At 42.2% G+C, this 25,995-nt stretch overlaps 1 protein-coding gene across 5 annotated transcripts in view; it reads left to right on the forward strand.

Annotated features, from left to right (window-relative positions):
* Nucleotides 1–25,995, forward strand: part of PLEKHG1 (pleckstrin homology and RhoGEF domain containing G1) — a 210,201-nt gene that overhangs the window by 62,684 nt on the left and 121,522 nt on the right. The window contains exon 1 of one of the 5 annotated variants that reach the window (XM_081296332.1): nucleotides 21,312–21,434. The exons of the other annotated variants lie outside the window; for them this stretch is intronic. The gene's annotated coding sequence lies outside the window, so the exon portion shown is untranslated. Of the gene's footprint in view, nucleotides 1–21,311; nucleotides 21,435–25,995 lie in introns of those variants that run through there. 5 annotated transcript variants of the gene reach the window in all.

The raw sequence follows: 25,995 nt of genomic DNA on the forward strand, positions 1-25,995 counted from the left end.
TGACATTCCTTCATCTCAAATTCTAACCTGGAGAGTTTTCCTTAAACGACTTCCAATGTAATATTGGTTGCTAGATCCTGATGCATTCCTTATGTTTCACATATGTAGAGGAAGTGTAAAAGTTGTTTAGTGTAAGCTGTTGTTGATAGCATGTTACAAGTGACCTGTTTGGGGATGACTGGCCATAGATCCCTTCTCTGTATGAAGCACTGAGCTAAGTGTTGTAGGGGTACAAAGGTAAGAAGGCAAAGCTTCTGCCCTTGGTGAGCTTATTACCAGAATCTGGAAGCACACACAGCCTTCTGTGGAGCAAGCGTGTGATAAAAGAAAATAGAATGAGTTGGAAATTTAGAGCAAATTAGAAATTAATATCAAAGGTATCAGAGTAGTGATTATAAGAAACAGACAATTGACACTTGAATAAGGAGAAGGAATTTGAACTGAGTTTAAAAGGATAGATAAGGTCTAGATAACATTCTTACCCCTGCTGCTGCTTTACAGTTCCATCTGAAGGCTGCTAGGGGTGGGCACTGCCACTGCAGGCACCATGGACATGCTTATGAAGAATTCAGAATATGATTATAAGAAACAGACGATTGAGACTTGAATTCTTATTCACTTGTAAGTGTGCTGTGTCTTTGGAAATAATACTTATTTTCTTTTGGTTGAGTACAAAGTTTTTGATTAAATCAAAATTGTTCAGTGGTTATTCCAGCCCTCAACAGCCTTATTAATTTCTTCTCTCCTTGGCCTGTCTGTTGGAGAGAGCCGTTCCAGAGTTCTCATTGCATTAGTGAATTGTCAATTTTTCAAGATTAGTTCTGTCAGTTTTCCCTTAATACATTTCAAAACTATGTTTTGGATAAAGATGAACAAAATTATTCATTTGTTACAGCCAGATGTCATGTCATTATATATTAGAAACCAGATACCCGTCACAGCCCTGTACAGCATGGGATCATGGGGGATGACTGAAGGCTTCGTGTTAACATCTGCAGCTGATGGGAAACTCATGTAGACCTACCAGGGGCTTAGTGACCATTCTTCTAGGCATGGTAAGGCCTCACCAAAACGCCAAAGCAACCTGATCTGTTCCACGGTGCCAGATATGCTCTCAGCAGCTGTAGATAAAGAACCCAGGGCTTGGAAACAGGCCACTAATATTTGAAAAGCTTGTAGAAGCCCTGGACCAGATTCCCCAAGCTTAGGAAGTGAAACCCAGTTGCCCACTGTGGCTTTGGATTTTCAAGGCCTGCATTCACATCCTCTGAACTGAAGGCAGCATCACTTCCTCCTCTGCCTTGTCCTCTTTCTTCTGACTCATTCCAAAGCTCATCTGTCACTATTTTAGTCCCGCCTCCCAGGGTGCTCATGCTTTTAGAAATCTCTTGCTTTCCGGCTCACACTATCCTGCCTCTTCTGTGCCACCAGGAGAGCCTGCTCTGGAGGAAGATTCCAGTGGTGAGCCAAGCAGGGCATGAACACAACCATTGTACTGTAAAGTCAAAAGGCACGGCCTCGCAGTTTACCTTAAGTCCTGCATTCCTTTGAGTAGGCTCCTTTAATATTCTTTTGTCATAAAAATCTTGAGTCTTGTTTCTTATAATGTTGTAACGTCATACATATTCTTTGAATTTCTGAAGCACAGTCATTCCAAGAGAAATGGAGTTTGGCAATTTCCAAGTTCTCATAGACTTAAGTCACAAAACTAGGTGTTTTGGTTTTTTGCAGTGCTGTGGATGGAACCCAGGGCCTCGTGCATACTAAGCAAGCCTTGTACCACCAAGTAACATCCCCAGCAAGTCATTTTTGGAGGAATTTGAGGTATAAATACCCAAGTTCAACTCCGAAGTTTACCATCCTCTTTGCCTCTGTGAAAGGTGCTCGCAGCCCGGCCAGGCAGGGGTGCTATGTGCATCTGGGTTAGGACTGGATTCTCTTTCTCTTTGGTTCTTTAAACTTATAAACCTCCTGGCTGTTCTCACCAACATCCTGGTCCATCCCAGTCCATCCCAACTGCAGCATTAATTATGTAAGGTGTCCAAATTCCCAAGGTGTTCTGAAATTCCCAAGGACACATTGCTTGCTCTAACCTGTTTTTTAAATCTTCCTGTAAACTGTTCTAAAAACCATTGATTTGGGGGATCAGCATGAGAAGAGCATGGGGTCTCTGGGGTCAGTTAGACCTGGGTATGGATCACTGCTTACCTCCCTACAGGGAGGCCTCTGGCAGGGTTCATTGCTACCCCTACGCCCCAAAGTCTGCCTGATGACAACTCACTGCATTTGGCCATGGGTCTTCAGAAGCATGTCCATGGTGCCTGCAGTGGCAGTGCCCACCCTAGCAGCCTTCAGATGGAACTGTAAAGCAGCAGCAGGGGTAAGAATGTTATCTAGACCTTATCTATCCTTTTAAACTCAGTTCAAATTCCTTCTCCTTTTTAAATTACTCCTACCTGATTTTATCTGCCCCTTCCTCTAAGTTGCTGTATCAGTTAGCCTCTGAACAGTTCCTTTAGCAATTTTAATTATTCATTGCCCCTTGATACTACTTTGGGATCTTGGAAATCCTTCCTGAAATGCCTATTTGGTTGCTTCTCCAGAGTGCTGCTCATTCCTGCCCTAATGCACTCAAGTGATTCAGAGGCCCGGCAAAGGCTTCTGTGTAGCAGGCAGCTCAGTGTCCCATGCTTGGCTGTTCCAGGCACATAAAATATATTTTAAAATAACAGATTTTCCCAAGGTGATTATGATTCACAGACTTTAATGCCCCTATGTGAATTTCAAAGGTGAATATGTATAAAGCTCAAATTGTCAACTTTTGCAATAAATATGAAAGGTATTCTTATCTACATTATTCTACATTTAAGAAATAAATAGAAATAGAAATAAATAGAAAGTCAAGTATGTCGTATAAAAGATTTTTAATTTCACATGAATTTGTAAGAAATCAATAAGCCAAGTTGGTTTTCAGTATAAGAGGGTTCCCAGATAGATATCTGTAGAGAGCATGATTAGCCCAAACTTCTTTTTTTACAATTCTAAATGTGAAGAATATTGCAGAGTACAATTTGAAACTCCAAGAAGCTTTACTATCTGCTATTTCTGGAAAACTGGCCAATCTTAACACATGGCTATGTATGAACATTCTATTTTCTTGATGTGATTCTGAATTAGGAAACATTCTATTTTTCATAACTATTATTTTCTACATTTAAATTTTTATTGGGAGGATTTTTTTATTTGTTCTAATTAGTTATGCATGATAATAGATGCATTTTGACACATCATACAGAATTGGATTACAACTTGTCACTCTTCTAGTTGCATATGATGTAGAGTCTCACCAGTTGTTTGATCATATATATGTACATAGGGTAATAATGTCGGATTCATTCTAGTATCCTTCCTCTTCCTTCTCCCCCCCACCGCACCCCATGGTCTCACACATTCTAGGCAAACACCTTACTACTGAGCTGCATCCCCAACCCAAGGACATGTATCTTGATACTGAAGTGTAGATATATATGCATATTAGCTATAAAAACATAGTAACATAGAAATGAATAACCCTATATAAAAAAGATTCAGGAGAGTTTCATCTATGTATCATGGCAACAATAGAATCACATTAATTGCATACACTTTAAAGTTTTATGCGTATTCATCTGTTATTTCCAGTTTTAATGTTGAACCTCTAAGACCCGCGCATTCTGGTTTGTTTTGTGGCAAGAACTTGGGTGGCATGATTTGAAATAATAAGATAGAACCTTGAATCCTGAGAAGATGACAAAGTGACAATGCAAACACCTTCTTCATGTATCCTGCTGCAGTTTGGACCTCAGTGTCCTCCAGAGGTCCCGGTGGTGAAGGCTGCTCCCCACACAGGCTCCACTGGGGAACTTGAGGAGGTAGAGCCTCCCTTGTGGGAAAGTTCAGGTCGTGGGCTGTGCTCTTGAGCAGGAGAGTGCCACTCCAGCCCTTTTGTCTTCTCTCGCTCTCTTTTATTTTTTTTGGGGGGGGGCGGGGTACTGGGGATTGAACCCAGGGACATTTACCCACTGAGCCGCATCCCCAGCCCTTCTTATTTTTTTGAGACAGAGTCTCACTAAGTTGCTTAGGTCCTTGCTAAGTTGCTGAGGCTGGCTTTGAACTTGCGATCCTCCTGCCTCCACCTGGAATTATACATGTGTGCCGCCGCGCAGGGCCCTTTGTCTTCTTCCCTTTGGCTTCCCAGCCCTGAGGTGAGCAGGTTGGCGGCTCCGTGCACTCCTGCCACGACATGCCGCCTCGCCACAGGCCTACAAGTAACTGGGCCAACCGACGACAGACCAGAACCTCCACAACCAGGAGCCAGAGTGAACCTTTCCCCTTTGGGAGACTTGCTGTGGCACTGGGCAGCTAACACATGTGCCAGTGTAAGAACTTGCAAGTTGTGTGTAATGGAAGGTTGAAGGAGAGGAAAAAAAAGAATAACAGGATGAGCAAACCTTTGCCTTTCCCTCCTCCAATCAACTCCTGGTCTTTCCAGTTGTGGTTATCTTTGGGGATTTTAGGTACATTCCCCTGTGGAAACAGTGAGAAGCCGATGCTTAGATCCCACACGTGAGGACCACTGTGCATTAAAAAGCATTTATTAGCAGGGCTGAGGGACACACAGACCCATTGGAACCTAGAGCACATTTTTCTGTAGATAAATAAGCATATCCTAAGAATCTCTTGTAACATCCTTCATTTAAAAATGGGTCCTGCCAGTGTTCACTGGGTTGAGTATGAAATGATGATTGAAATGGTGAAATGATGGATTCTCCTGGGGAACTCAGGGCTTCGTTCTCTTTGGAACTTGATAAGCTATCCTACCACTTGGTCCACCTAGAGACTACTCTCAACTGTGCGTTTTTTAGACTAAAAATGAAATTTTCTGAAGTAAGCCAATCCCCAAATACTAAAGGCCAAATGTTTTCTCCGACTAGTGGATCTGATCCATGATTGGGGGGGGGGGGTAGGGTGGAAGAATGGAGGAACTTTGGATAGGGCAAAGGGGGAGGTGTCGTGGGGGTAGGAAAGATGGTGGAATGACATGGATATTATTACCCTAGGTACATGTATGATGGCACAAACAGTGTGTCTCTACATTGTGTACAATCAGAAGATGGAAAATGTTGCACTCCATTTATGTATGGTGAATTGAAATGCATTCTCACTGTCATGTACACCTAAGTAGTACAAATAAAAAAAGACTAAAAAAATAAAACTTTTCATGTATTATTATTAGTATTATTATGATTTTGATGAACAGAGCTTTCCTATCTAAGAAACTTTAAGCACTTATAAAAATGGCTATGATGCTCATGGGATCCCTTCAGAGTACAAAGAACAGATGGTGAGAGGCCCAATGATGTGACCTGCTAAGTCCTGTGAAATATTGAACACATGAATTTATTTGTTCCTCCTCCAAGGTCATGCTTCTTGAAAGATGGCCAAGAAAACTTTTTCTTCTGATTATTTCTGACAACTTCTCAGAAGTTCATTCAAACCTACCTTTTAAAAATCAACCAAGGCTATGGGAGCAGGGATTTTAAAGATCAAATGTTTATATTTACAGACAGAGAATTAACCTCTACACACACACACACACACACACACACACACACACACACATACATGGCATTATCCTTAAGGCAAGTTATTTAGTTTTGCTCATTCTTGTATAGAGTTGGCCATCGAGATCCCATGTTCATGGATTCAAGCAACCACAGGTCAAAAATATATTTTTAAAAAACTTGCAAGTAAAATAGTACAAACTATTTTTCCTTGTTGTTATTCCCTAACAATACAGTATAACTGCTATTTACATAGCATTTATATTTCATTTTATTTTCTACTCAGTTATTTTTAATTGCTTTTATGTTTTAAAATACATGACAGCAGAATACATCACAATTCTTATTACTCATATAGAACACAATTTTTAGCATTTATATTTTAATAGATATTATAAGTAACTTAGAGATGATTTAAAGTATACAGGAAGATTGCAAATACCCATTTTATATAAGATTTGAGCATCCTCAGATTTTATAATCCTTGGGGGGGGTCCTCAAGCCAGTCCCTCCTGAAGACCATGAACCTTTATAGTTCATGAATTCAGTGACTCCAAAGTATCACCAAGGACTCAGTTTCTCCCTAAATTTCTGCTCTGCCATCCTTGAAGTTGGCTGTGTCTTGGGAAAGCTCCTCTAAATGGTCACAAGGTGGCTGCTGAACACAAATGGGGTGACAGATCCCCTTGTCCATGTACAGCCTTTCAGGAAAGTCCCTTCCCGAGGTTCCTGAGGCCTCTTAGTTCTGGAGGCTGTAGCAGTACAAAGAATGCCATGTGCTGATTGGCTTGGGTCATTCACAGCCCACCTGCAGAGCTGGGGACCAGGACAGCTCAACCTCTACCATGTGGCTGTGTGCAGAAGGGGTAAGGAGGTGGATACCTCAACAAAGCAAGCCATTGGGAAGGGAGAAGAGGAGCATCAATGCTGGGTAACTGATGGTACTCATTATAGTGAGGCCATTGTCCTTAATTTTTAAATAAACACAGTTCTGAATATAACCTGTCAATCCCTCAACCTCATCCCTACCTGCCATCACAGACTCTCCATCCTTCCACAAAGTTTCTTAAGTTACTTCCCAGCATCTTGGTGGGGGCCATATCTTATGGTGGTGTCGTCCTCATCATCCAATTTAAATTGTTGGAAGATGCCCTCAATCCAGCTGACCTTGTACCCAGAATCACCCATGTAGCAGAGCCTGGCCTGGACCAGTTGGTATGTGGTTCTTTGAAAAATATGTGCCGGAGTCATACTATATTCTGTATAGAATAGGGGGAGATGCTTCTCTCATAAGGAGTTTTAAGTGAAACTCGTTGTTTTTAAAATGCTTTCTGCTCTCCATTCCTCTGTGTTTAAGATTCAGACACAGGCTATAGGGAGAGGGACAGAGGACAGTAGACCGATAACAAATCTGCCAAGGATGGGTCCAGGCTTCTGGCTAGGAACCATGTAGAACTAGATTGTAACCAGGAAGTGGTATTTGGCTTACAAGTTAAATAGACCAGTGTTGGCAACTGGGGAACCTCTTCCTCCTTGTAGCGCCCTGCATAAGGGAAGATGTGTCCCAGACTCAAGACCTTGAGTCTGTGCTCAGATTGATTTGGATCACTATCTGATTGCTGGTTGCAAGTTACCTAAATGTGTGACAGTCCTGTGTGCCACTGCCAGTGAGGACAAAATTCCTTGCTGTCCTCTTTCCCTAACAATATATATTATCAGAAGAGAAATCTTTGGGGGAAAAAAATAGAACTTTTCTTCTAGTCTGTCAAGGCTTTGACGTTTTGGTTTAGCAATCCAGATGGAGGCTGGGCAGAGGGCTTTCTTCCTGCTGGATGTCTTTTCTCAGTTCTTTGAATGCACCAGCACAGGCCACTGGGGAAACTCTATTATTGCTCTTAGCTCTAAAATAGGTGCTGAAAGTCTCAGCAGCTTCTGGCATTTGTTCCTTTATTCCTCAAGGCTTGGCAAACTAGGGAAGTTGACTGAGGTTGACTGAGGTAGCATGGGCAGCCCTGCTCTGCACCCCAGAGAGTAGGAAGAAAGCACAGTTATGGCTAAAGGGCTGCGCAGAGTATAAACGTGGCTTCAGTAGACCAGTCTGCCCACATGAGCCTTTTCTTCTATATTCCATGCAGAGAAAAAAAGAGGCAAGTTATTTAATATAATGCAGCTTCCTGAACAAAATGTATTAAAAGGGTCAGTCCATTTTCTGCAGTTCTGTGGAATTGTGGTTGTCTAAAATCAGCTAATAGATTTGGGCTGGAATGGTGCCCAATGGAGAAAGTTTAGGAATCAGGGCAAACTAAGTTTTCCTCTTGTCAGGCCAAGGCCATCACAAGATAATGCTGGTTCCCAGCTTCCAGGGCTGGAGTCTAGCTCTGGTGGGCTGTTATCTCCTGTCTGTTCCCCATCCTGTACCCTCTGCTTCCACCACGTTGGTCCTTTCACCACTAACTTGCATCTGTTTGTATCTTACGCTGTCTCCTCTGCTAGGGGCAGTGGCTTACCTTCCAGAAAAACAATGAGCCTAGTGTCTGTGCTCATCTCAGCCACACCTAGGTGTTTCCATTAGATACAGAAAAGACCTGGTCCTCAATATCTCACATTACCAATGAGAAAAATGGGTCGAGAAAGGTACAGAGAGAATTACCGAGCAAGTTTATGTCAGAAACTGAACTGGAATCAATCAAGATCTCTCTTCACCTACCCTAAGACAGTTGTCACCATGAATCTGCAACTAGAAGATACTTTATTTTCTCCACAAAGGGCCTAGACACACAAACACACACGCGCGTGCACACACATACATACACACACACACACACACACACACACACCCTACCACACCATATTTAATGATGAGAAATCAGGGTGGATTATTTAAAATTGATTTCCTAAATTAGTTTGTTTTGAGCTTGGGATGCCAAGCATTTAAATCATGCCCATGAAAATTGGGCCTGTTTAAACATAGTAGGGCTGGTTACCTAACTAACTACTTTGGTTACCTAACTACTGAGATATACAGGTTTTAGCATCCCCCAAATGTTTGATCAACAGTGCTTAATTTTAAATCTTGTATTTCTGGAAAAAACAACTCACAAACCAAGTAACTCCTTGTGGACATCAGCTCAAGGTTTGAAAATTCCTTAGCTTGTCTTATGGACCTCAATATCAGGAACTACTAGTTGCAAATTTATTAAGTCATTTTGTGTCAAAAAGTCAATTATGAAGTACCTATAGTTTTTCAGTTATAACACTATATTCTCTGAGTTCTGTTATAGCCCAAACAGTATTAACTATTTTTTTTCTATTGTGTGATTTGATTTTTTTCTTCCAGAAGTTGATTTTTTTAATGTATCTAAGTCTCTCAATAAAGTTTCTCAATAAAGAAAAAAAATTCTATAAGAAAACTCATATTTCTGCAGACATGATTTTGTTAAAAGAATTCTGACATGTGTATATGACATCATGGATATTTAGTCTCTGACTAAGGTCAACACTAAGAAGACTGTTTCTAATATATGTTCAAGTCTTGCATTTTCAATAAAGGATGATAGTCAGAGACAGTCCTATATTGTCTTAATACAGCATTAAAATGGAGTTTCAGGCAGAATGGACTTCTGTTCGTTACACACAATCTAACATTATAAAATATCTTGAAAAATAGTAACCTGAAGCATAAAATTCAATGACAGCCTCCCATGGTGTATTAATCTTGTTTATAGCAGTCCACTTTTTTTTTTTTTTTGCGTTTGAAACAGACATATCTAAGCAATATGTTTTATAAATTTAAACAGAGTTAATAAATCCTGCATTGAATTTTCATTAAAATTACCTAGAAAAAAATATAACCTGGTTTTCACCTCACAGTGCCTATTCTGCTGTGGCCCAGAATCAACTGTCTTTTAGAACTTCATGGACTAGAAATCCCCCTATGCTAATATTCAAACTGTTGTCATATTGTAGAGTGCCTGTTGTTCCTATAAACCTCTATTCAGCAGGCAGGTATAGGAGTGTTAGAGGCCCCTGGTCTATTTGTGGGACCTAAGGAGACAGGTGTGAACAGAAGTATTAGAAGACTGTCTGTCTACAGACTGGTCTTCCAGGATGTGAAGACTGGTCCTACAAGTCTTGTGTCTGCTGGTTAAGCCGGTTGCTGTTGGATGTGAGCACTTCCCCTGAATGAAGAAGGGCTCTACGTGTTGCTGTTTCCTGGTGCCCACGCATGGACTGAAGGAGAACATGTTGTTTGTATCTGCCAAGAAAAGACAAAAAGCATCGGCTGCCCTACCTGTAACTTCTGGAAAACAAAACCAAACCAAACACCTTCAACAACTAGAATACCCTGTAAACAAAGTACACAGTGATATGGTTCCTTCTGGTTCCCTCAAATACTTTGGAGTACCCTGTAGCCCAATTTCAAAAAAATAAAAATAAAAATAATGATTTAGTTGGAGAGCTGTTAGTTCCCTTTGTCAACTTCTGGATTTTGTGTGCATGTAAGTGCATGCATGTGCATGCATGAGATACTATATATTTTGAGTTCATCTACAATAAACTTCAATGGTTCGTTTGAGAAATTGTGCCCATATTAAGCCATAGTTTCTATGGAAGTCTGAGGCCATTCTGGAGCACTGAACTGCTCTTTCATCTGCTGGGATGTAGTGGTTTCCATGGAGCCCTGCTGGCGGGTGACCAGGCAAGAGTTCAGCATTCCATTCAGCTGGGTTCCGTGTCCCGAGCCAGGCCTGACCTGACGCCTAGCACAGAGGACTTTAAAATCATTGCAAACCAATCAGATGATAGTGGTGATGTAATTTATGAAGTAAAAAAAAAATCAAACTGTAAAAACAATCACAATACATACTCTCATTAAATGTATTTCTTATTAAAAATTCAAAGTTTTATACATTTGACCTAAGGTAATGTGATGCCTGGAAGTAAAACATTTCTTGAACTATAAAAAAGAAATAAAAATAAATAAAAATAAAATCAGAATGCTTTATATGCCATTACTGAAAATAAGTTGATTACTTGAGGGAAAAAGTGCCTTCACAGTTTAAAAAAAAAATGTGTTTCATTGACTTAAATGTTGATGTGTGTCTAGAAAAAAATATTTTAATCTTCTGGTGGTACAAATCTTCCCCAATCCTCCTCCTTTGTACTGAGTAATACGAAACAGAGTTTGTCTTATTTGACCTTCAATGTAAATAAAATGGGAGCCAAATTATTGAGACCAATGTATTTCCTACATCTGGCAATCATCTTTTCTCAAAGCAATTGTTAATCTGAATTTATTTTTAAATGTTTTAACGTGAGCCTGTTCTCAGGGATTCTTATGTCTCCCCGACTTAGTTCTGGAGACAGCCTAATACAGATGGCTACTGCAAACCCTGACATCCTTATTTGGAGACCCTCGTTGGCACAACTGCTCTGTGTCTTCAGGGAGGACGATGGACCTTCCTGGCTTAGCTTGCCCTTACACAGGGGGAAGGCGCATGGTTGTAGATGGCTGGGCTGTTTTTATTCTATAGAATGAGTAGGAAAAAGGAGAATGATGACATTTGCCTGGATAGATAAAATTATGAGGTGCTCTGCAGGGTTAGATTTTTATAAAAACTAAATTAACTTTTAATACCTTTACTTGATGTTAAAATGACTTGAACTATTCATTTAGTTTGGTATCATTCTGTGAAGCAACATGAAGACTGATTCATAGACTTTAATCAAGTTCTTACCAAGATGTTCTTCATGTTGACATGGCTCTAACCCAGATTTTGATCCTAAAATGTATTTCTAATTTCCTTTTGAAACCATTCCTGGGATAACTGAGGGATTTTTGAATTTAAGGACAACAATGGCTTTATTAATTTTTACCTCTGTTCCTCAATGAGATAGTTATTTATTTTCTTCTGTAAGCCCCCATGGATTTTGAGAGAAGAAAAATATTGATTTTCACATGTATTTATTTTCAAAGTAAATAGTGAGGAATCAATCTTCAAAAATCAGTAATATTGGACATTAAGCTCTTAATTTTTAAAAAATTGACTTAAGTAGGTTTTCTTCTCATAGTCTCTCACTTGTCTTTCATTGACTTTTTAAGGAATGTGATCCATTTAATCATATATACGTGATTATTTATTTGTACTGAGGATTGACCCCAGGGCTGCTGTATCACAGAGCTACATTCCCAGTCCTTTTTATTTTTTGGAACAGAGTCTTGCTAAGTTGCAGAGGCTGGCCTTGAACCTACCATCCTCCTGCCTCTCCCTACCAGGTCTCTGGGATTTCAGGTGTGCACTGTTGCACATGACTCAATCATATTTTTTTTAAGACATGAAAGAAATGTTGGGTTGGTAATAAAGAATAAACCTACACTCAGAGCAGAGAGCTGGGAGAACAGTCTAGAAGAACAGCACTGAAGCACCTAATGAGGCCACCACCTGAGTTACATCAAGTGTGCGGTCCTGCACGCTTCACCTGATATGTGTTCAAATCTGTGAATGCCCCCTGGAACTGTGCCAATACAGCAGCCCTAAAACCTGGGTTGGGGGGAGATAAGAATTGCTTTTGCATTCCTATATCATTCAGCAAAACTTTGGGGTTTCCTGTTTATCTTAGAGATAGTAGGGAAACACAAACATGCAAAGCTGATGGACCTATTCATTGTTGGCCCCTGAAGAGTAGTCCATTTGGCCAAGGGAAGTGCATGATTCTTGTGTTGCTGCTGCTTCCTCCACCCTAAAGTGTGCTCCTTTAAGGAGGAAAGGGCAGAGCCATGATGGGTAAGAAGAAACCAAAGTCTATGGCTGTTGAGGAATTGGTCCTGCAGGACTGAGCACCTCCCGCGCTCAGTCTGTCATGCAGCCAGCCCTGAAGGGCTCCAAATGCCAGGCCCAGCAGTGAGTGCTGAGCATGAGCATGCTGGCTCTAGCAGAAGTGTCACCTACAGAGAGCATAGAGTCTGGAGGAGCTGAAAGGTAACAGTTTTAAAACCCACAATAAATGTAGAACTCTAAATCGTGGTGAGTGCTGTGAATGAAGAGAAACAGAGTCCCTTAAAGTGGATTTGCATTGGCTGGAAGAGATTAGGTAAGGCCCATGGAACAGGAGAGAAAAAACAAGTGTGTCAATGAAAACCCAAGAGTCTAGAGGCTCGTGAGCCATGGCCGTGGAGTTGGGGAGAGAGATGAGGACCAGCACAAGGTGCATGGCCTCGCAGGCTGGGTGAGGAGTTTGACTTTCATTCTGAGCAATGAGAACATTTGTGTAGGGGATATAGCAAGAGAGGAATGAAATCCAGTGTGGCATTTTGAAGATTCATGGTAGCATTGGCTGTAAAATGAATTGCAGGCAGGAAAGTGGAAAAGGAGTACAGGTTGGGAGCCTTGCTGGAGGCCAGTCAAGAGCTAATGGTCCCTTTGACCAGCAGGCCCCTGATATTAAGGAAGTCGTGCCACAGGACACAGATGAGATATTCAGATGTTATCAATGCAGCACTGTTCAGGGAATAGAAAAGAGTGTGACAGCAGAAGACTTAATCCCAGTATTTTCCCCTCACTTTACCTTTTAAAGCTGTGCAAGGACCCTCTCTGCTCAGGTGACCCTTATTGTGTGGAGGACATCGGAGCCTAATGTTTGCAGGGCCTGGCCATGTGGCAGTGTCACTAAGTGCTTTGAAGTAGTTGCTGTTCCGTACTCTTCTTTTTCCTTTGTTCCTTAAATTCCCGGGAGAAGCCAGAAGGCATGTCTGTCTTTTTTATTGTGGAGATGAATGAATATTGATATTGAGGATGGTTTCACTGGTGTCTCGAAATTTGAATTCTTTGAAAAGACCTCATTAGTGTCTCATTATAATTATAGGCCTGTATAAAATTGATGCTCAATTTTACCAATGGTAGCATTTAGGTGAAACAAGAGAATATAACCAGTTAGTTGATAAGTGAAGGAGTAGGGAAAAAATATGGTTGTATGCTTTTTCATTTCCACACAGGTTGGTTGTACAATGACCAGAAAGTGAGGTGGCCTTGGTTTTCAAGTTTGGGTGGAAAGAAAAAGAACCATTTATAGATAAAAAGGAAGACATAGTAAATAAATAACCAGCCTCTTTGGCTGATCTTATTTTCTTTGTTTCTGCAGGTAGACCCTTGGCTGAATTAAATACTTCAGGCTTTTCTGTTGCATATCAGCTCTTTGCTTATTTTACCCCTCAAATTACATATTCTGGCAAGATTTCTCACTTGTTAAAGCATTTAATTATTGTGTTTGGCAGTCACGGTTGGTTGCGTTATATATACAAATGCTGACTTCAAACATTGAAACTGATTGTTTTTTCATAATCTGCCAGAAAGTGAGACTATTTGATATGCAGGTCAGATGCTTTATTTTTGATTACATAATTTAGGTCTGGGAATAGGAATTTGGCATTTATCTGTAGTCCTGATGCCACAGAAAATTAGCCTTACACACCCTTTCTAAAAGTCCAAATCATCATGAATACGGGTTCCAAAAAAAAAAAAAAAACATTTAAGGTAAACCTCATTCTGTTAGAAGACTTTTGTTATCTTCAAGCATATGCAGAGCCTCTGGTATTGCATCATTTTAAAACATTCTGTGTGATTTGTGACCTCTTCGGACCTATAGCAAACTCAGGTCCATCCCAGTTATGGGAGGACCCCCTAAGGGCTTAGATGATCCTGGTCGACCGAGATTGTTTTCTTCTGCCTCTCTGTAGCCAATGCATGCTATCCCATGCCTAAATATATCCAAGAACACCAACTGCTCACTCGATTCCAAGATGTTACCTACTCCTATCATGGAGTAAAACTTAAGTAAGCCAAAGCCCTTAAAGTGTTATTCCCCCGCCCACTCCACTTATAACAGAATGTCTAACCTTCCTCCCCATCACCCCCTCACAGTACCAAACATGAGGAATTTATTTAAGGAAAGAAGAGAAACCTTTTGATGTGTGTCATCCTATCAGTCTTCATTAAACTCTGCTCCCACACCTGTCTTCTGGAGTCCAGAGTCGGGCTCATTGTTCATGGAGTTGACCCTGAGGCAGAACAAAGGGATGAGTCTGAATCATCACAGGAAGGTTAAATTATAATTTGGATACTGTACTTGCATATTGAGGTGGGAACTTACTTGACCCAGTTTAATAGGGAAAAAAAGAATTATTAATAAGAGTTGAAAGTTTATATGGTTAACCCCAAAGTTATCAGCAAGTTCACTTAGGCAGACCGATCCCCATCTGTTGAGGAATTTGGAAAGTTGTTGTTTTACTTTAATGATGATGAGCTCAGAGCCTAACCTCTCTCCCTGACTCTCTCATAATCGGCCTGCTGCCAGGGAATTGGCAGAGTGCACCTGGGAATGAAGAGCAGAGAGCCAGTCAGGTTCCAGTGATTGCTGTCAATCATGGTAGGGCTCCATTCATGGCATCTGAGCCTCACTTTTGTTTCAAGTTGCATAATGCCAGATTATACCTCTGCTGTTTTCTAGGAGAGGTGCAGAGAAGTTGGGCATGGTTTGATGCTTGAAAATGTAGTGGCCAACTCCAAACTTTCACCGTGAATTGACATCATGGGCTAAATGAGAAATAGTGAATAACTTCAGGCAACAATTTGGGAGCTAGGTGTGTGTGCCAGTGTAGGGGAAGTTCTTTGTGTGAACTTGACCATTTTTCCTTAACCACCCTATGCTAACAGCTCCTGAGTGAGGTCTTCTGGTCCTCCTCCTTGTCCCCTTCAGTCTCTCTCCATTTGTACCATTTAGTGGTCCACCGTGGGCAAACTTGGAGGGTTCAGAAACTTACTTAAGGCCATACGGGGCAGAACCAAGACTCACAGCCAGGTCTGTCACACACCAAGTGTGTGCCTGTCTCCAGTGCAGGGTGGAGGGTTGGTAGAGGGAGACCTCATCTTTCAGGTTTTCATACTTACAATATGAGCAGAGAGTCTCTCTCTGTCATCCCCTTCCTAAGACAGCTTGATTTTGACCTCCTTAATAATAATTAAAACTTCTTTTTTTAGTGGAAAAATAAGCACTAAGGATTATTTAAATCTAAGAAGATGAAACTAAATAGCAAAAATAAAACTATACAAACATGTCCTAAAGATATAATGATCAAATACAAAGGAAATATAGATGAGATGATAAATTTAAAAATAAAGTTATTATAACACAAAGTATGATCCCAAAGAAAATATATAAGATCAGACTCCATACTGTGGGATGGGGGAACCCACCTGTGCTCTTCACAACACCTGGTACTTGGCCCTCATGTAGAATGCTGTCTGTATTGGTACAGAAATTCTAAATTCTGAAATCTGATGTCTGAGGTCTATTTTCCATCTAACTTGAAACATAACTAATTAGCATGCTTAATCCCTAGAGGGTTTATTGCAATACTATCTTTTATATAACTTTGTTAGTAGAAATAACTACAGCCATTAATATATGTGCAATAGTGTCCTTGCCACCTTCAGGTCTGGGGACTTCACTTGGGAGCCATTAGCTATAGTAGAAGAGAAAAGAGGGGGAGGGAGACCTCAAAAGGCATCAGGAATTAGGGACAGATGCCAAAAGAAGGGCCTGTCAAGGAGGAGTTTACCGGATAAAAAGGGACTCATATTTGGGATTGCCCAAATTCTGTTCATTAGAAAAGCCATATTGCCAATTAGCCATTTATTAAAACCTGTAGTAGCAAATATTTTAAGCAAGAGTAAAGTAGAAAGTTATAGAAGGGCTTTTCAATTCACTTCCTTGTCTTTAATACAACTAGTATTTGTATTGAATGTTAGTATGAGTATTATCTGATGCATAAAGACAATGTGGTCCAAAACAAAAAAAGTAAAAATGGGGGGCTAGGAATGCTCAGCATATGTGTATCCCCAGAACCACACACACACACACACACACACACACACACACACACATAAAAATGATTTTCCACTTTCTGTAAGCCAAGTGTTTTAAAACTATTCCCAATGAAGAATTGATTTACCAGCACCTGGGTAAGCTTCAGTGGTTTTATAAAATGAAGAGGAAAGTCAAACTCCTTGTGCTATCAAAATAGCTCTCCATACACAAACAGGAATTCTTAACAGACCTACCTCAACTTCAGATGTCCTAGTAAACAGAAGTTTTATGTTAGGTTCAACCTGAATTGCCCATCTTCACCCTGTCTAATTGATGTAAGTGGTAGGAATTAATTTTGTGCAGGCAGGGATAAAGGCTAATCCCAGTCAATCAGCACCTTGTAATTAATCCACATACTCTATTTAAAAGAAAGAAAGAGAGTTGTTGGCATATTCTGGGTGGCTTAAGGTTCTGTACAATCTGATGTAGAGTTCTGAAATTTTATAGGTTCAAATTTCAGGGTAGAATTGCCAATAACAAAGGTTTTGCTAAAGCAGAAGTTTCTTTCCAACTGCCAAATGCTGAGGTCTTGTTTGAAATCTGGTTCTAACCATGCATGCACCAATGAATGAGTATAGGCATTAAAGGCAAAACCTTTCCAGGTGCCTGTTCAATGTGGCTGAAGAGCCTGGGTTTCATCATATTAGTTTATTGTTGATATTGTAGTTTTTAAAACCCCAAATCTTTGAATACCAGTTAACTGTACATTGACAATCAGTCTAAACTCCTCACCATTTATTTCTGAAAAAAAGAAGTAATAAATATCTGGAAAAAATGAAAAGACAAAAATACCAATGAATAATTTTCTACAACAACAATATGAAATCCATAGTAACATAACATAGTTTTGTCTTCCTTTGATATAGAGATAAGTGCAAATCATTTTCATAGTATTTTAAGTAAAATGTTTGGCCCTTATTTCTAAGTTGCTATGTTCTTAATAAGGTACAAGCTTAGTGATTTTTAAAATATATTTTAATCTATGTTTTAATCTTATAATGAATATTTAGCTGCCATGAATTATTTGATCATTAAATTTCTTGAGCTTCATGACTGTGTTCGCCAGTCCAGCATTTCTAAGAGCAGAGGTCTGAGCATTCAGTCCAAGTAGGACAGAAATATGAGCATCTCACTTTTCACCAAAGTGCTGCCTTTGAAGAACCCATAAAATAAAGCAGTATCATAAAACAGATCATGCTTTCCCATTGGAATGATTTGATAATAATGGGTTGTTTTCTTTACCAGGACTTTATGTCTAATTATGAACAATACCATATTTTTAAAAAATTACAACAATGATGACAGCAATATCTTCTACACTAATTATACTAAAGTCCCCAGTGCATGATAGTTGTTTATTCATTCCTTCAACAAGTATTCATTGAGTCTGTACTCAGGCACCTATCTAGGCTCTAGGAATTTGATGTGGGCGCAAGATACACATGCCCCTTATCATCACTACTATAGGCTACACTGTAAGGGAGACAGCTAGAGGGCAGTAGCCATTATAAATTATAAATGCTAAAAGGAAAAAATGCAGGCCACATCTGGGGTGGTAATGCCAGAGCTGCGATATGAAGATCAGCAGTAGCTGCCGTGGGGACAGAAAAGCAACATGGAGAGGGAGGAGCCCTGGGAAAACAGAAAAGAGTCACAGGTCTGGAGGGGTTCAGGGGAGGAGGACTGTAAGGTTAACAAGGAGGCAGGGATTGGGACATGGGGGACATCAGAGGCCAGGTTAGAGCTGTTGAGTCTTACCCTAGAAGAAATGAACAGGCACGCAAGAGTCTTCAGTGGCTGGGGTGAGGGTGGGGTGACATCACATTTGCAATTTGGAAGATGGTGATGAGATAGTTCTGCTCCTTCCAGGAGAACATTTACAAGACCATTAAACTAGCACAGATGAAAGGTGCCCAGGGTGGAGATGGAGAAAAGCGTGTGTCATATGAGAGACTAAGAAGTGAGAAAGTTGGGTGGAGGTGGTAGTGATGGGAATACCTGGGGTGAAGGAGAAAAAAATGGAAAGTCTGGCTCCAAGATTTCTGAATGACTGATAAATAGCCATTGGACTAGGGAGAGCCGTCATTCAGAGCTGTGAAGGCAGGGGCGTGGAGGGGGGAGGGGAGAGATAAAGATGGAGTGAACAGATAACCTATTGGTGATTTTTACCCTCAAAGAGAACAGAAGGGAAGAGCTGCAGTTGGAAGAGACGCAGTGACTGTCAAGAAGGCATCTTAGATGGGCAGATTTGATGGGCGCCTTTCCCACCACTGGGAACTAATGAACATCTCTAGAGACTAATGCTTGTATGTATGAGAGTCCAAATTCTACATGAACTTACAAATGGACTTTTCAGGGATTTATTTGTTTGAGTGGTAGCCACACACGTGTTGGTATTCCCCCGACTCTTCTCCTGAGTGGGACGACTCCAACGCTGAGGACCATAAACACAGGCACGTGGGAGTTTGTGAAGGGCCTGGGTGAATCTGTACAACATCCATTTCAGAACAATGTAGCCCACACCATGGTTAGCACTTAGAGAAATGATTATGCCTCATCTTTTTTTTTTTCACTTTCTTCCATTAAAAAAAAATTAAATTGTTGAATTTTCTCCTTGTTCTTTATATTGAGAACCATATGTATACCACTGACTTCATAGCCTCCAAATTTAGAAAGCAGGCTCTATTTTCCATCCTCTGAAACAGTGAGCTCTGCAAAGCTAAATGGGATCCTTTGATCCAGAGACCATTGCCAACTCCATAGCTGAGTCTCTGGTACTGGAGGGAAAGAACCCAGAGATCTAGAGCCAGCGTGAGGCCCCCTGGGATGGGGAGACTGCAACCTGCGGAGGAGCCATCTGGATCTGAATTTGGCCCCTCCTCAATGTCCTCTTGGCCTTGAGTGCAGAATGGAATGTGCATAGCTAATCAAGTGCTGTGGCTAAGCCTGGCAGTCATAATTTAAAGCTAGGCCCTCACTCTGTGGTGTGCACAGAACTTCCTATCTTGTCATATTGTTCCTTTCCCAATGTCCAAAAGGCCTGTAAACAACAAGAATTCCTTTTCCTATAGTTGGTTCTTTGCCTTAGTTCACCCCATCAGAAGCCCTGCCCTGTGAGGTCAAGGACAAGCCATGGTCACCTGCCTTGTAAAGCCATCCCCACTCCACCACCAGGCTAAGCTGCCCTTGCTGAAGCTGTCCACCATCTGCTTGTGGTGTGAGGCCTCGTCCTACTTGTCCCAGCCTCGTGTGCCTGCATGCCTGACACATAAAAGAGCCACTTGGTGGTGGCAAGACAGCGCTACCTGAGCCAGTTACCAAAGCAAAATTGCCCCAGAGCTGCTCACCAGGCCATGGCAAAACCCAGCTCTGGGCTATGAAAGCTGACTGGCACCGAGCAGGTTGCCATAAATCACCAAGGTAAGACAGACGGCTCACGTTTACAGTCCAGCCTGTGCCAGAAGCCTCCCTCTTCAGGAGTTATTTTGTTCCTTAAATGCCATGTCCAGGAGATAGTCTGCCAGATGTTGGGACTTTAGGTAAGAGCAACAGAGACCTTTTCCTCCTATCCACTTGGAGAGTTGGAAACAGGAGTAAGGCAAGTGGAGACTGAACTTCAGTACTGACTTAAGAGGTCATTGTTTGTTCTGTGGGCAGATGGGCGTCCACGTACGGAACTCTGATCACGAGCCTTCCCATCCAGCAGGCTGAACTAGGGCAGCTCTTCCCACACAGGCTCAGAGCTTGCATGTGTCAACTCAAGGCACTGGGAAGTAAAGCAAAACATGGGCCACCTGTGGGCAGGATGAGCAAAAGAGTGTGGCTATGTTTTGCTGGTTTTCCCACAAACTCTTGCCAACCTGACTCTTGATTCCTGCCCGCAGGAGCAGTGCATGACAGGGGCTGGGTAGAGTCCAGAAGCTCTTGGGGGGGGGGGGGGGGCAGAAAGACAGATGCAAACATCAGGACTGGTGAGGAAATACTCCCCACAGGGCCCCACCCTTGTCCCAGCAACTCCTTCCTGAAGTCATAGCAGGAGGTCAAGTCTTTGTTACAAAGACGGAAGTCCTTAATGCCAACGGCTTAGTGCTTGTCGTCACAGTGGACAACCATATAACTGCAGCTGGACACGTGTCCCATCAATTAGCATTTGCCTAGTGTTCGCATGTGCCCAGAGCCACATTAGGTCCTAAAAGATGACAAAGAAGCAAATGGACGCTGTGCAGGGTGGGTGGGGACAATCTTTCTATTCATGAGGTTTAGAGGATTGTTGGTAACTCACAGCCATCATGGGAAATTGGAGGTACATTGAAGGGATTCAAGAAGTTTCTAGAATTACTTTGTTGTGAGCCATATTGGTTTTTAGGCAGCCTTAGGGTGACTGGTTTCCTAGATTTCCTGCCTAAAGAAAAGGTATATTTCCTTTCTCAGTGTGTCCCCGGTGAGGAGAGGAGGGGGCTTCTCCTGGTAAGACAGAGTGGGAAAGTGACATCATGAGCTCACTGCTCCCCTGCCTCCCCCACCTCTCCGTGGAAGAACACAGTTGGCCTGTGTTGGGGTCTGTTGGAGGAAGGACATTCGTAGGAGCTGGGAAGGGTGGGGCTGACCTCATAGGCAGGACATTACTCTTCTTCCTCTTCCTGACCACGTTTCTCACAGCAGTCATGGTCATTGCTCAGCTTCCTGTGGGGGAAAACCTGGGACACAGAGCGTCCACCTACTTCTACTGGCCAGCTCTGGACAGCAGAGTGCTGGCTGCTGAACCCGGGAACACACACAGGCACCTCTTCAGTAGCATTCAGGGCCTGAGACATCGGAAGCAAAGATGGAGCCGTTCTCTGTGGAATAGGAGGGTCGGGACACAGTGACCATCACAAATTGTGTTCTGGGCCAAAACATGACCAGCAGGTGAACTGGGAATACCAAGGAGGCCTGGGTGGAGCAGAGAGGCAAGGTGATGCTGTGGGTGGCACCTGCTGCCACAGTAGGGTTGGGAGAAGCAGCGAGCAGGCAGGTGTGTGAAGGAATGAGTATTGGTGGCCTGGTGGGTGTGGAGATGAGGGGTGGGTGTCTCAGGACTCCTGGCCACAGCGTTGATGCTGGCTATGTAAGCTGTACTTGACACAGGGATGATAAAGGCCATGGTTCCTGGCTTCAAGGAGCCCCATCTAGTAAATTGGTGTCTGTAATACCATCCTCAGATAGAAGCCAGGCTGGCAATGTACAAAAATGTGAAGCTTTAGAACATGTAGACTCCCTGCGCCATCTTGGACTGGTTGAAAATGCCATCTCAGGCCAGCCTTGTGTTCAGTAAGGTGTTTCTGATGCCCAGTGAAGCTGGGGGATTGCTGGTTGAGTGGGATGAGCTTAACAGAGAGCAGTGGTGGCAGCAGAGCGTGAGAAGTGCTGTCATGGGCACACAGGGAACGCTGAGAGCACATGCTTGGTGGGAAACCCAGGTGAGGACTGGGAATTGTATCTGAAGCACCGGCTGACTCCATTTGCCTCCTTCCTCACATGCTTTCAAAATCCCTTGGCGACCATTAACAGTGGCTCTGCAGGCTCTCAGTGTCTAAATTTGAGCAGTTGGCTGTACTTCCATTATGACTCTGTCTACAAGCCTTATGCCTCTCACCTTGCATTTCTGATTAGCGCCTTGGGGAGGGGGGGCTCTCAGATATATGGCAGCAGAAATGGTCAAGACCTCCAAGAAGGACCCCATGGGCAGAGTTACTAGTTCTTCACAGCCTCAATACCTGATCCTTCAGCTCCAGCTCACTGAGTTTTCTCTGCAACCTTACCCTGGGGAGGGGCTAAAGGTAGCTTCTGACAGTCTTGAGAGTCCCTCTCCTAGAACCCATCAGCTCCCATTCCCAGCCCATTCCACCTCCTAAAGTTGGGACACAAAGTTCAAAGAGATTCTAGGTAGATGCACATCCAAGTTCCTGCCTTCCAATGCTGTCCCCTGGGGTGACATTGGGCCAGCTGTACCTAGGATCTCTGTTGCTCCCCATCCTGACTATGTTGCCCTCCTTCTCTGGATGCCGCCCAACTCCTGCAGGGAGTGGCTCCAGCAGAAGGCTGGTCCAGCCTGTCTTTGTGACTCTGGGTGTGACAGGAAGCTGAGACTATTGGAGGCGTCTTTGCCCTTTCCCCTAAAAGGTAGGTAGCATTGCCTCATGAGCAGATTTTCCCTCACCTCCTCAGAGCTCATCTCATTCCTCTGTGGCAGAAGGATCTGTCCATGAAAAGGGGAGAGACCACTTCAAAAGGGAAGGAGATGAGTCCCACAAAGAGGAACAGGGCTTGTACCTCCCCTCAAATGCTGCCCCTCCAGGATTGTGCACCACCTGAATCTCAGCCTGAGGTTGGGGTGTGAAGAAACAGATCCCACAGCTTCCTTTAAATTCCCATCCTATTTTAACTTCCCCTCTATCTACAACGATCAAAAATAAAAAAGGAAATGTCAAACAAATAAATAGGTAAAGTGCCTATGTAAAGTGTGTGTCCTCAAAGCCCTGTTTTTAAGTATACTATAGCCTTTTATAAAATATGATCAATTTTAGGGGGTTTGGAGAATTTGCCTGCGTCTTTCAGAAGCAATCTTGACTTTATTAAATAAGGTGTAACTTGAGAAGGGAGCGAAATCCGGTATGGACCATTCTATCTGTGTAAACATAAAAGTCACAATGACAGTAAATGCAGAAACCTCTTGGGTTGCCTGTAGTTAATTCACTCTTAGTCTCCATCACCTAGACTGAATGCATCAAGGGATTCAAGAACTCTCTAGATCTAACTTCACTCTCACAGCAGTGATGTACTTTTTGTTGTACTCTCACCAGTGTGCACCTGGCTTCTTGACCAGTAGGGGGCATCTGTGAGCAGTGTGCTGCATGGGTGCCCCTGGGGAGCCACCCTCTTTGCTGCTACCCCAGTTAGCCCAGCAGGAGGGATAATTAGACCTTTGGAAGCAATTCATTTTTTAAAAGGCTTTGGGAGTTTACATGGTTGTAAATTTTTATTAAATGTATTAACCAACTTTCCTCATCCTCAGAAGCCAATAGAACTTTTGAAGTGAACACGCAGAACATTAGAAATACCTTTCATGTCTTGTAAACAAATTCTGTTTATGTAGAAGAATGGTTCCTTCTGGAAAAACAATTACTTGAAGATGGTTCCAGTGTAAGAGAGGATCGTTCTGAGCAAAGACAAATAGGCTCATGGATATGGGCCCCAGCCCACCTCTCCCTCACAGTCATTTCTGAATATTGAAAAATTAGGCTGCTTTAAGTAAAAGCAACGAATCAAAACCAATTCCTCCTATAAAGGAGATTGGCACTTCTGTAAGACTGACCCTCCTCTTCTCCTGATGGCCTCTATTCCTGACCCTTCTTTTTATTTTTGCTGTTGTCTATTTTTTCTGATCTCATCTGCCAGTCTTTCCCTGGGCCTCCTTGGGGAGGTCTCACAGCACCACAAGGATGAGATGTGGGTGGAGGATGGAAGCGGGAGGAACTGCCTGGGCCTGTCTGCCTAGGGTGGAGCACCTTCAGGGACAGGATCTTCCCACTGGTGGCAGCCTGAGGAGGCTGCCACCACCCCCAGCAGGACCTCCGCTCCAGGAGGAGCATGCTGTCGACCACCATGGTGGGTGCTCTGGTCAGAGGGTGGAGGAACCGAAGCTCCCCTCGAAGGGCTGAATCAAAACTCCAGATCCCACAGAGACAAGGTGGAATTCGGATTCAGGGTACGTAGTAACACTTTGATATGAGTGATATTTCTTAAAGGCTTCACCCAAACAGAATTGACGAATCCAGAGGAGTTTTTTTGTTTTATTTTGTTTTTGTTTTCTCTCCTGGGATTTTATTATAAATCAAGGCTAACTCACTTGTGGGAGGTTTATTTTCTTTTCTCATCAAAGATGTAGGTGTAACCGACGTCGTGATTCTGCAATCTGCATTTGGGGTAAAATTGGGAGTTCATAACCCACTTCAATCTAATGTATGAAATATGATATGTCAAGAGCTTTGTAATGTTGTGAACAACCAATAAAAAAAAAAAGATGTAGGTGTCTCCAATAGTCACACAGTAAAAGACAATTATTTTTGTCTTTTTTTTTTCCTTCCAAAGCTTGTGTTTGAATGGAATCCTTGTTCAGTGGTGTTTACATTTGAAGGTGTGCCGGGTTCTGGCAATTTTTTGTCTAAATCACCTCACTTTATTTCCTCTGGTATGGGAACTGGGAAAAGGAATTAGCTTCTGGGTTTCCCCCACCGATGAGTTTATTTTCCATTTTGTCACTATTGTTTTGAGACAACAATAGAACTCTGACAGATGTGCTGCTCTCCTGTGAACTTGATTCAAAATGTTTTTGCATCCTTCCTGAAATTAATTTTTATTAGATTGAAATACTTTTTGTAATACCTGACCTCATTCTCTCTGTCTGGACCTTGAACTTCTTAACAATACTTACTTAGAAGGGGACTCTGGTCTTGCTGACTGACCCTTGGGAAAAGCAGAGCCAGTGATCAAGCAAGATGGGACCCAGGAGAAAAAGCTCCCAGGGGCTCTGGGAGCTGGCTGGGTACCCCTCGAGATGCTTTTCTGTGACACAGAGCCCTGTGAGTTTCCTCTTTCAGTCCAACCGACATGTACTGAAAGCTAAGATTTTCCAGCCAGTTTTTTCTAAGTACTGTATGCACTGATCTACTTTCAAGAGGTATAAAAATTAAATGCTGTCATTCGTTGTGCTGTGATGGTGGCTTCCAAACATATTTTTCAGGCTAACTGACTGTGCTCAGGAAGAATTAAGCCAGGAAATTATTTTTTTAAATAGTCCGATAAGTATTCCTTGCAAGAGAATAGATTAATCATTTAACCAGGTATTCCAAAGATAGGAAGCTGTTCAGTGTTCGAAACTGCTGAAGGATTAGTGATTATTTGTAAAACCTGGGATTCTGTAAGAAGTGTGAGTCATAGTGTTTCAAAAAGTGAACACCTGACTCTGCTCCTTTGTTTTGTGGATGAGGAAACAAGGCCAAGGAAGTCAATTAGTAAATAATCTTCTGGAACCCTGGCCAGTGCGGTGGCAGAGCAGGGCCCCGTTCAATTCCCAGACTTTTAATCCAGCGTTTTCTTTCCTATCCTATATTCTCCTGACAAATTTGGTAAGTTTCTGTGACAATTTTCATAGTCTTATAGGGTAACAAAGTAATATGCTAAGGGATGGATTTTTTTCCCCTTAATACATAAAAACCTTGAAATGTTTTTGATGCATAATTGTACATATTTATGGGGTATAAAATTTCAGTGTCCATTTCAGTGTCCATTATGGGGTATAAAATTTCAGTATCCATTTCCACCAAAATTTATTATTTCCTTGTGTTAGGAAGGCTCAAAATCCCCTCTAAGAGCTATTTTGAAATATGCAATTAATTGTTATCAATCATAGTTACCCCTTGGTGCTCCA

Source organism: Spermophilus citellus (assembly GCF_964194105.1).
Source record: "Spermophilus citellus genome assembly, chromosome: 5".
Taxonomy (NCBI): domain Eukaryota; kingdom Metazoa; phylum Chordata; class Mammalia; order Rodentia; family Sciuridae; genus Spermophilus; species Spermophilus citellus.